Raw genomic sequence first — 11,893 nt, 5'->3', positions numbered from 1 at the left:
TCATACCATTCAAAAGGAAATAGGGGCTGGCTGAGTGGCACAAGCAGAAGCCTGAAGAAAGCATCTTTTAAGTCTAGAGTAGTGTACCAGTCAAGATGTGGTGTCAAGGAGCTTAAGAGAGTATATGGGTTGGGGACTGTGGGGTGTATGTCCTCCACCCGGGTGTTGACCTCTCTTAAATCCTGGACAGGCCTATTGTCCTTACCCCCAGGTTTCCGAACCAGCAGGAGTGGGGTATTCCATGGAGAGTGGCAAGGGTTTATGATTCCTGTTGTTTTTAGTCTGTTGACGTGGGGAGTTATGCCCCTTCGGGCCTCCAGAGACATTGGGCATTGAGTGATGCAGACTGTGGTGATGCCAGGCTTGAGGGTTACAATGATAGGGAGGCTGGTGGACAGCTAATTTCACTCCCGCAGTTTCAGCCGAGACTGCAAGGACCCTGTCCGTCCAGGGGTGCACATGATCAGGTATACCAGCAGGAAGGGGAGGGGTATGGAGGTGATACTCATCCTGAAGGGACAGTGTAAGGACTTATAGGGGGACTCCTTCTTTGTCTGTTACACATATCCCCTGGTCCTGGAAGTAAATGTGGGCCCCTACTTTGTGAAGTAGTTCCCGGCTGAGAAGGGGAGCTGGACTCTCGGGGATAACCAGGAAGGAGTGTGTGACTTGATGGGTGCCTAAATTCACTGTTCGAGTGATGGTCCAGTTATATTGGTGAGTGCCTGTTGCCCCTTGCACCCAGCTTGTTTTTTTGTATATCTTTCCCACAGGTGCTTTCAGGACAGAAAACTCAGCGCTGTTGTGAGGATTATTTAGGTATTAGTTTATATATAGTTAATGTGGACCTGACTAATGGGGTACTGGAATGTTCTTTCCCAGAGACTAGCATTGGAGTACCCCATTAGTCAGGTCCACATTAACTATATAGAAACGTAAGTGGAGATGGATAGGACATACGCTACGAAAACCGGAAGACAACGTAGCCAGACAAGCATTGAGCTGGAACCCTTCAGGGAGGAGGAAAGTTGGAAGACCAAAATAGACCTGGCGAAGATCTGCTGAAAATGAAACAAAAACGGTCGGAATGACATGGGCCCAGCTGGGGGAAGTTGCCCAGAACAGAGTCCGTTGGTGTGAGATGGTTGCGGCCCTATGCTCCGAAGGAGTCAATAGGAATAATAATATAATAATAATGTGGACCTAGCAGGAAGGGCTGGAGAATTCCACATGGAATGGGGAAGCAGGAAGTGGCTTGCACTCTCTGAGAAGGACTCTGTGGTGGGAGTTACAAGCAGTAACTGATTCCCTGGGAGACCTCAGAGCTTGTGGAGTTGCACCCTGATTCCCTGGGATCTTGGAGTGTGGTGAAGGTTGGAAGCAGAGGATATCTATCCTGCACAACAGCACTGATCTGTGATCTGGTTGACAGCTTGCAGGCTCCTCTCCCTACTGGGCTGCTTTGGACCATCAGTTCTGGAGGAGTTGGTTCCTGGCATCCTGATAACATCTCTGGACTCTACTGTGAGGATTCCCACTCCAATCCTGTTATTGTTTGGGCCCTGCCTGGCTTAGGTCTTAGTTTAGTGTAGTTGAGTCCTTTCCCTGCCCCTATGGTTTACCCTTAGCTTTTAAGTGTAGTAAAACCCTATTCCCATCCTTAATCTTAGTTTGTCCTTGATTAAATGTGTTGCCTTAACTTATAAACTCCTGCATTTACTTTGCTGGTTTCCATAGGCCTAGTCTTGATGCTTCAGAGTGGAAGTTGGACCTAACAGCCAATTCAGTAACAGATACCCATTTGCTGTTAAATTTTAGACTTCCTACTTGTGGGCCCCTTCATGTCATTCCTGTCTCACACACCCACCTGGACCCATATTTACTGTTTAAGGCACCTTTCCCTGGTTTCTCCCTTAACAGCTCCCATGTCCACCATAAAGTTCACGGATTTCACCTCTATTTTTGCCTTTACCCAGGACTCAGGGAGGGGGCATGAGTCCCTTCCCCATCAATCACTATCGCCAGTGACCAACAACATCTTAACAGGATGGTTCTTAGGGAGCCAGTTACTATCCCCCAACTGACTTCTCGGGGGATGCAGATGGAGTAGTTGTGCTTCCAATGACCTTCTTCTTTGCAATAAAAGTATTGCATGGAGGCCTGTCTACCTGTAAGTGCTGGCCATTGGCATCCTTGGAGGGGATTGGCCCCGGGGTGGGTCTAGTGGTTAGAGGGGCTACAATACTGGCTGCTAGTATCCTAGCCATTTCCCTCTGACATTTTCTATCCTGATGTTGGTCCTCAAGGTGCAGCCTGTCAAGTCTCTCCTGATCTTCCTTACACAACCTCTCAGCTTTCTCTTCAGGGGTCTTGTGGGCATTGTATACCTGTTTGGCCACTCTCTGGAGGAGTTCATTAATCGATTGGTTGACAAAGTCATCTACCTTTTGGAGGTTTTTCTTGATATCTGGGGCTGCTTGGTTGACGAATGCCAACAGCACGGCTGCCTTTCTGATGTTGGCCTGAGGGTCCATAGGGGTATATAATTGAAAAGCCTCTTGGAGGCACTCAAGGAAAGCCACTGGGCTTTCATAGGGTTGCTGTCTGACTAGATTTACCTTGGCCAAATTGGTGGGCTTTCAGGCCACAGCTCAGAGACCGGCCATTAGAGTCTGGCGATAGACATGGAGAAGCTCCCTACCTTTGGGTTGGTCAAAGTCCAAATCGGGATGTAACAGCGGGAAAGCATCTTCAATGAGATTGGGCTGAGCAGTGGGGTGACCATCCACACCAGGGATATTCTTTTTGGCTTCCAGGAGGACCTGCTCCCTCGCCTTGGTCCTAAAAAGAACCTGTAATAACTGCTGACAATTGTCCCAAGTGGGACTGTGAGTGAAAAGGATGGATTCTATGAGGTCAATAAGTTTCTAAGTTTGGTTAGAGAAAGAGGGATTCTGGGTCTTCCAATTATAGAGGTCACTGGAGGAGAAGGGCCAATATTGGTGGACCTAAGATCCTCTGGGGACAAGGGGGCCCACAGAACAGATAGGAAGGGTCGTGGTAGAAGATGAGAGTTTGGGTTCTGTTGAGGGGATCCGGCCCCAACCACAAGTGTGGTGAGCCGGTGGTGGGGTGGCTTCAGCAGCCTCCACCTGTCCCCCCATCTGGGTCTAAGGGGGGGTACAAGGGAGCATATGGGGGTGGTGGTATGGGCAAATTAGGAGGGGCACTATCAGAGTCAGGCAGGACCAGTGGGGTAGAGGGACTTTGGGGTTTCCCCATTGGGGCTGAGGGACTCTGGGTTTTCCCCATCCCCTCCATTTTATCTTTGAGAGCTAGGGCATGGATGGGTTTTTTTGGTTCTGAGAAAACTTAGGGCTGTAGCCAAAAGGGGAGATCCAAGACCAAGTCCTGCCAAGTAAGAATGTAGGGGATCTGTTCAGGGTGGCCCTCCGAATTAGGGTCAAGGATTTTAACCTGGACTTTGGAGATGATGTTTCGGCAAAGGGTGCCACCCTTAGGCCAACCAAGGTTGAAAGTAGGCCACTCAGAGTCACAGAAGGCCACTAACTTCCCTCTTTTGACTTGCAAAGAGAGATTGTGAGCACGGGCCTTAAAAACTTGGAAGTGGGAGAGAATAAGGGCCATATTCTCTGAGCCAAAAGGCCAAGAAATCAGGGGCCCCAATAAAAATAACAACACCAATGATAAGACAAAGGCACAAACAACAATATGAACAGGACTGGACAGTAACAACATGAAGGTACTAAAACTACTTTCTACAACATTTCCTGAGGGCAATATAATGCACCCTCCCCCTAGGTTCCCAAAGAATGAATACCTTGATTTCAGCTCTTGGAAATCCCTTCACGCATCCGCCAGTGCCACCTTTCAGGCCCCAAGGCCTCAGAGGACTCTAAACTCTAGTCTCTGTCCCAGGCCCTCAGGACTGGGCAAAGGGCCTCTAACCCTTCGAAATGAGTCTTTTCTCCTTGGACAGTTGAAAGGGTCAATCCACTTTTGCTTTCTCTCACTTCCTGGCTGTTCTGGCTCAGCTTCTTGTGAAGTCTGAGAAATGCATATTAGGTTGGTCCACACTCAGAAACAGGCAGAACTGAATCATTTATTGGGACTGGACTTGACAATAGGCCCCCTTCATACAAATCCTGAAGTTGGCAGGGTTAACTGGGCCACTTAGTCGTATGCCCTATTCCTGTGATCAGTTCCCCATCAACCACATATCATATACCATTCACACATCACACACAGTTCTCTGACCCTTTGCCCTCTGAACCAGTACCTCTATCCACGTGCGGTCCAATTAGGAAATCCCGGACGAGCCCCCAAATGTTCAGCCCGGTTCTGATTTCCCAAATCAGGAGGCACACCATATAATGTAAGAGCAAGAGGCACTCTGCTTTATTGCAAGCTTGAGCTTGGGTTCCACCGCCTCCAAGGCAAATGGAACAGGGAATGAGAGGTCTAGCCAGCTTATATACAGTTTGAGTTCCAGGAACTGGGGGAGAGGAGGCTGGATGTTAACACGTGCTTCCTATCAACCATTCACCAAATGTTACTGGTCGGGGGTCTTTCCTGCCATTCATTAGGTGTTGCTATTTGGGGTCTTCCTGCCATTTACCAGATGTTACAGGTTGGGGTTTTTTCCTACCATTCATTAGGTATTGCTGTTTTTATCAGCTCTGCTTCCCAGGCCTATCATCAGGAAGATTCATCTACATGAGTTCAAATCTAGCCTCTGACACTTAATAGGTGTGTGACCTTAGGCAAGTCATTTAACCCCATTTGCCCAATTTCCCTCATCTATAACATGAATTGGTGAAGAAAATGGTAAACCATTGCTCCAGTATCTTTTCGAATAAAATTTCATATGAGGTCATGAAGAGTCAGACCCAAGTGAAAACAACTGAACAACAATTTCTTATATTCTAAAACATTAGTAATTTCATCTTAAGTTGTGTTGTTGCCTACAATTTCTTGTACATCCTACCACTTTTACAACAAATATATTGATATGATTTACTAAGCATGAAGGCACTATAAAGTCTGTGGTCTCTCTTGTTTCTTGTGTCCTATCCATATTTTCCAACATATTTTTCTCCAATCTCCTTCATGCTCACCTTTACACTAAAATCACGAAACATTAAAATATGTATTTACTTAATTTTGAGGGCCTTATTGAATTTTTTGGTAGAATTTCTTTACTTCCTGAACATTTATATGTTGACACATAAGCTTCAATAAATTCAATGGCAATGTTTTTGCAAGTTCTTATTACTATAATACAAGATGACTGAACATCTTGTGAACATATGATGCCTTTAGACACAAAGTAAAACTAACTCCACTTATTTTCCTCTTTAAGAAGAACTTGTGAGTCACATTGTCATTGAGTTGACATTTCCTTTTGTATACTTGTTAAATAGCAAGAATGTACAGATGAATGAAGACAGCTAGGTGGTACAATAGATAGTGTACTAGACCTGAAATAAGGAAAACTCACCTTTAAGAGTTCGAATATCATCTCAGAAACTTATAGCTATGTGACCACAGGCAAGTCATTTCACTGTTTGCCTCAGTTTCTTCATCTGTAAAATGACCTGGAGAAGTAAATGGCAAACCACTCTAGCATTTTTGCCAAGAAAACCTCAAATGGGGTCACAAAGAAATGGATTTGATTGATAAAAACTTAACTGTTATCATCTGAATAGTTTGATTCAGTTAATCCATGAGAGAATCTACTTAATAGTCTATAGGCAAGGAGTTTAAATTTAATGCACCATTACTTAAAACAGTGATTCCCAAAGTGGGTGCCACAGCCCCCTGGTGGGTGCTGCAGCGATCCCGGGGGGGGGGGGGTGGCGGTGATGGCCACAGGTGCTCTTGAGGACAGTAAATAACTGTAAGGGGGTGGTGATAGTATGTGACAGGGGGTGCTAAGTAATATTTTTTCTGGAAAGGGGGCAGTAGGTCAAAAAAGTTTGGGAACCACTAAGCTAAAATAATGTTTATATTTGAGTTAAAACATAGATAGAATCTTCAAATTTATTGCCTTCTTTTCCAGTATCCTGTCATCAAAATTATAGAAGTTAAAGATGACTGAAAAATCCTGAAGACCATTTTGTATTTTTGTTTATTCAGCATATTGTCATAACCAAGTAAGTATTCAGTAGCCTAGGAATGATGAACTTCCATGTTCTAATAAGTGAAAATGGCAACCCAGTAAACTGGGAAAAACACTATCTGCCACCTTTATTCTTTGTTGGGAAGGGAAAGTTACTTTTACATTCATTAGTTCCCTCCTCCACTCCATACCAGTAGCTTTTACTGTGTACAGAATATTCTAGGAGAAACAATAAGGGAAATAGAAGAAATAAAATGCCTATCTACATGTAGCTAGTACAGTACTAGATAGCTAGTAAGTGCTTAATAAATGCTTGTTGACTTATTCACAAGACATGCAGGAAAAAAAGTGGATAACATGTATGTATAAATATATTTTCTTGTGGTGCAGACAGGATCCATGAATACTAATTGAGAAAAATACCATCATATCATCTAATATTATCAGCAAAGGAGGCAGCTAGGTTGCTCAGTGGATAGAGTGCCAGATGTGGAGGCAGGACATACTAGGTTCAAGTTGGGTTTCAGTCACCTCTTTGCTGTATGACCATGGGCAAGTCATTTAACCCCTGTGAGTTTTAACTTATATCCCCAATGCCTAGACCTTCTGGTTCTTCTACCTTAGAGCCAATACATAGTATTTATTCTAAGACAGAAGATAAATAATTGGAAAATATATTTCTATATATGCCTACATATGCATATATGTTATATATCTATATATCTATATCATTATCATCATCATCATTGAGACAGATACATCTGACATCTTAGATGAAATAACTATTGAACTGGGTCCTCTAGGTAGAATTTTACTCCCTGTACCTTCATCAGTTTGGTAAAAATGATTTTCTCCTCTTATAAGCATCCATTCTTGGGGTGACTCCAACTCTGAAAAAGAAATCAGCCTCAATCCCTCTTTACTATGAGCCTATCTGGAACTCTCAAGTACTTTTGAAATCTGACTCTCTGTAGATTATTAGATAAGCCAACATCATGGACAACTATGCTTTTAACCCCCAGAAATTGAAGGTCTCTTTCAGCTTCAGTGCTTTTTTTTTTTTTATTTAGGAGTTGATTTAAAAAAATACAATTCCAAATTTTTTCTGTCCTGCTTGACAGGACAAGTACAACCTGATAAGGAAAAAAAATCATATCATATGATAGAATTGAAAGGGAAGGTCAGAACAGACTATGTTTTCTATTCTGAGCAAGTTTATTGAAATGCTGAATCTTATTTTTTGTCTATCAATTTGCATACCCACTTTAACATGACCCATACAGAGTGTTTATCTTATTTCTAACAATCTGAATTAGTTTTCCATCCACTACTAATCATATGGAAATATATACACATGTGTGTATGTACATATAATATTCAATATATACCTATATATAGTTGTTATTGCATTTTATGGAAAATAGTATTATTATATAGTATCTTTATATATAATTATATATCTTACCAACATGTATTACAGATATCTATACCTATGTATCATGATTAGCTAATTAGTGACTAATGATTAGTAGTGATTTCCCATCAAAGGAAAGAGAAAAGCTACTGAATCATGTCAGAATTCCTACAAGATAGTAAGGCAACAAGGTAAGGCTTCGCTGACTTGCTCAGTGGCCTGAAGTACCCAAAGTTTCAGGTTCAATGATTCACTCATTTTTTCTATCAATAAATTTGATATTTGATACACAATCAAAATGTGTACCTACTAGCACTAAACTAGGTATTACAGGGCTTCTAACAGAAGCATGGTCTAGTTCTTGCTATAGAAAACTTTGGTCTAGTTAAAGTCTAGTTAAAGAAAATAGATTAATGTACATATAACATAAAATAATGCAAGTTTATCAGTCAACAACTAGATGATTCATGCTGTGATGAAGTGAGTGATTCACACAGCAAAGGGTCATTATGTACCTCTTCTGGGTGGAGAAGCATCCTGATTGTAGTAGAAAAAGATTTAGCCTCAAAGTCAGGAAAACAGGAATTCAGGGCTCATTATTCATTCAGAAATATATTTTGCATGACTTCATATTAAAATGAGTATCATATTTCTTGCCTTCTAAATTTGTACATCCAGTGCTTAGAATAGTACCTGGAGCATATTATGTCTTTAATAAATATGCATTGATTACTGACTGAAAACAGTTGTCCACAATCACCCAGATTTATCTTTGATACATTAAAAATTTCAGATAATCTGAACTAGGTACTGCCATACTTGTTAGGCATCATTGCCATACTTGGTGAATAAAAATCTCTCATAATAAAAAGACCTAGTAGGAAAAAACCAAAACATGTGGGGATAAGATGAAGTATGTATGAAATTTACCATCCTATTTGCTAACATTTATTCTTTCTTTTTTATTGCACATCATTCCTTTATTATAATGAGCAACAACAACAACAAAGAGGCAGGGGTGGGCAGGGTTAGTACTTATGCTAAAACTGATGAGGACTCTGGTAGAAGTCTGTGTGGCTGGAAGGCAGTGGGATAAGGAGATACATGTTGACATGACTTAGGGGCATTTCACTGTCATAGAGCAGAGATGGGGCTATAAACGCACAGTGGAATCTTTTCATCCACCCTTTAGAAATCAAGAACTTCTCTACACTCTGGTGCAGCTTGAGTTCTCTGATGATTACCATGTAGGACAGTTTAATTTCAAAAACCACTAAAACCAACCATTCTAGTAAGGTCTTTTGTGAAGATAAAGACAAGTAAACTTTACCACATAATCTCAACCTCCTAGATCCATTTTCTTGGGTTAAGGAGGAAAAATGATCAATATTTTGACTTTCATTATTTGTTAGATGACAGCTTACTGCAACATCCCCTAAGAGGGCTGCCCTACTGGCAGGACTGGATCATAGGAATAACTGGAGGAACTGCTTCTTTAAACTCCCCACATTGGTGACTCCTTATCATCTCTAAGCCCCAACCAGGTCCTTATTGTGTCAAACCACCCAGGAGACATTTTGACTAATGTGGCTGAGGAGAGAGTCCACAGAAGAGAAAGAAATTGGTCTGAAATAGTAAAGAAATGAGAGAAGGAACCATCAGTTCCCCACCTGAAGCTATATGTTGGTCCCTAAGGCGATGGTCAGTGTGCGGAGCAGGCAGGGGAGAGATATGATGAGGACAGTGAAAGGGGAAGGTCTGGCTACTGTTGGTACGTGCTAGTAGCCTGCTTTTCACTTCTCGGTCTTGTCTTGGGCTGCCACAGCCTCCATTGCTTTGTGCAGGGTCTCTTCATTCCCAAGGAACTGCATGGGCTTGATGGGTTTCAGATTCTTGTCCAACTCATAAGTGATAGCAATGCCAGTGGGCAAGTTCAGCTCCATTAACGCTTCTTCAGAGGTCCAACAATCCCTTGAGGCTATAGCCCTGGGCTGCAATCAGAACACATTTTGCTTCCTTGATCTGAGAGAGGATTTCCTCATTCCAGAAGGATATAGCCCGGGCAATGGTGTCTTTCAGGCTCTCACAGGAGGGCATCTGATGCCCAGTAACATCTACACAGCGCTGGGTCCTTGTTGATGTTGCTGCAGAATGGGTGGTTAGCCTCCATCGGAGGCGATGGGATATCACAGGATCGCCGCCAGATCTTGATCTGGCACTTAATGTGCTTAGTAGCCTTCTCTGCTTTGTTGAGGCCAGTCGGACCTCCATAGTGCCGCTCACTGAGGCTCCAGGTTCTTGCTACAGGCAACCACATCAGGTCAGTGGCATCCAGTACTACCAGAAGGGTACGAATTGCTCTCTTCTGGACAGAGGGGAAGCAGATACCAAATTCATTGCCAGCATCTCGCAGTGCTTGGCCTCCACGCTGGGCCTCTTGGTGCCCCTCGGAGCTCAGGTCCATGTCATACCAGCCTCTGAAGTGGTTCTTCAGGTTCCAGGCGCTCTCTCTATGGCAGATCAGCACGAGCTTGTAGGCAGCCATGGCGGGCAGAGGATGGGTGCAAGAGAGTGCAGAAGATGGCGGGGATGGGACAGGCGAGAACCAAGGTTCAGCAGGAGATCACCTAACAGGCTTATTCTTAAGGTGCTTTCAGTGAACCTAGAGAACAAAAGTTTAAATCCATATATTTTACTTTATCACTTCTCTTAAAAACATTTTTTTCAGAACTTAATAATCAGCAAATTAGGTGGCCATTTCCATATATATACATATATGGAAATATATATTTCTGTTTACATATATATATATGTATATATATATATATATGAACAGAAAAAGAAACTATGAATGTTAATTTATACAGCAGGCTTTTCTGTTTAAATATGTAACTTTCAAAGCTGTCCTACCCGATTGATATTTTTTCTGATCTTCTTACTACCTTCTGTGCATTCATAAAAATGCTTCCATGACAAGAGACTGAGTAATGAAGAAAGAGACTGAGTGAATCAAGATCAGGAAACCACACCTTAAGNATATATATGTATATGTATATATATATATATATATATATATATATATATATATGACAGATAACAGTATAAACAGAAGGAAAGGTGAAATGAGGCAGTTGTGAAGGGAGTAGTATCCAGGTGGAGATATCCAGGTAGAGATATCTAAGAGGCAGTTGAAGATAGGAAACTGATAGTCAAGAAAGAAGTTATGGCTGAATAAATAGATCTAAAAATCATCCGCTTAGAGATAATTATTAAACTGATGGGAGCTGGTTATATCACCAAATGAGATAGCATAGAGAGAGGAGAAGAGGGTTCAGGACAGAGCCTTGGTGGATATACACAATTAGTGGGCATGACTTATAAGGAAGATCCAGGAAATTCTACAATCCAGTACTCTTATCTCTGTACCATACTGTCCCCAAAATTTCAAATTGCTGTGGATAATGGCTCCTGGTTTTTTTTTTTTTNACTTTATCATTTCTCTTAAAAACATTTTTTTCAGAACTTAATAATCAGCAAATTAGGTGGCCATTTCCATATATATACATATATGGAAATATATATTTCTGTTTACATATATATATATGTATATATATATATATATGAACAGAAAAAGAAACTATGAATGTTAATTTATACAGCAGGCTTTTCTGTTTAAATATGTAACTTTCAAAGCTGTCCTACCCGATTGATATTTTTTCTGATCTTCTTACTACCTTCTGTGCATTCATAAAAATGCTTCCATGACAAGAGACTGAGTAATGAAGAAAGAGACTGAGTGAATCAAGATCAGGAAACCACACCTTAAGTGTCAGAAGTGTGTAAATAGAATCCATGTCCCATCCTGATGTCCTATCTTGCATCCCATTTGCATGCGCAGGCTGCATGAATTCTGCATGAATGGACATAATCCCAGCATAAGCAGGCAAATGGGATGCTGGGTAGAACGTCAGATGGGATGGGGATTCTATTTATATAATTGGGTCCCTATTGGGAAATTGAACCCCAGTCTCCCCTGTGACAGGTGGGGATACTTAAATTTAAATCAATATCAATAACTCCAGGTTCTTATTTTCTGTAGAATTTTATTAATAATCACTTAAGATAGAGAAAGCAGCTTAAAGCCTAATCTAACCTAACTGATCATGTGTGTGGATTCTCCTGCCTGGCTCTCAGCTAGCATCTGTAGCTGCCTTCCAGAATTAGAGGCTGGGGGAGGTACCATATCAAACCTTATATCCTCTGTTCCTCTCACACATGAGTTCATGTTCATTGATTCAGCATAAGCTTGCAAATGGGATGTGGGGTAGGACTTCAGG

The 11,893-nt window shown here is 41.9% G+C and overlaps 1 pseudogene; it reads right to left on the bottom strand.

The window, feature by feature from the left end:
- Positions 1 to 9,349: 9,349 nt before the first annotated feature.
- Positions 9,350 to 10,101, bottom strand: LOC123234707 (annotated as a pseudogene).
- Between the last annotated feature and the right edge of the window lie 1,792 nt (positions 10,102 to 11,893).

The sequence above is a fragment of the Gracilinanus agilis genome, chromosome 2, assembly GCF_016433145.1.
Source record: "Gracilinanus agilis isolate LMUSP501 chromosome 2, AgileGrace, whole genome shotgun sequence".
NCBI classification, from domain to species: Eukaryota; Metazoa; Chordata; class Mammalia; order Didelphimorphia; family Didelphidae; genus Gracilinanus; species Gracilinanus agilis.
The sequence above is the reverse complement of the archived record's forward strand: the minus strand, read 5'-3'. Positions and strand labels throughout refer to the sequence as shown.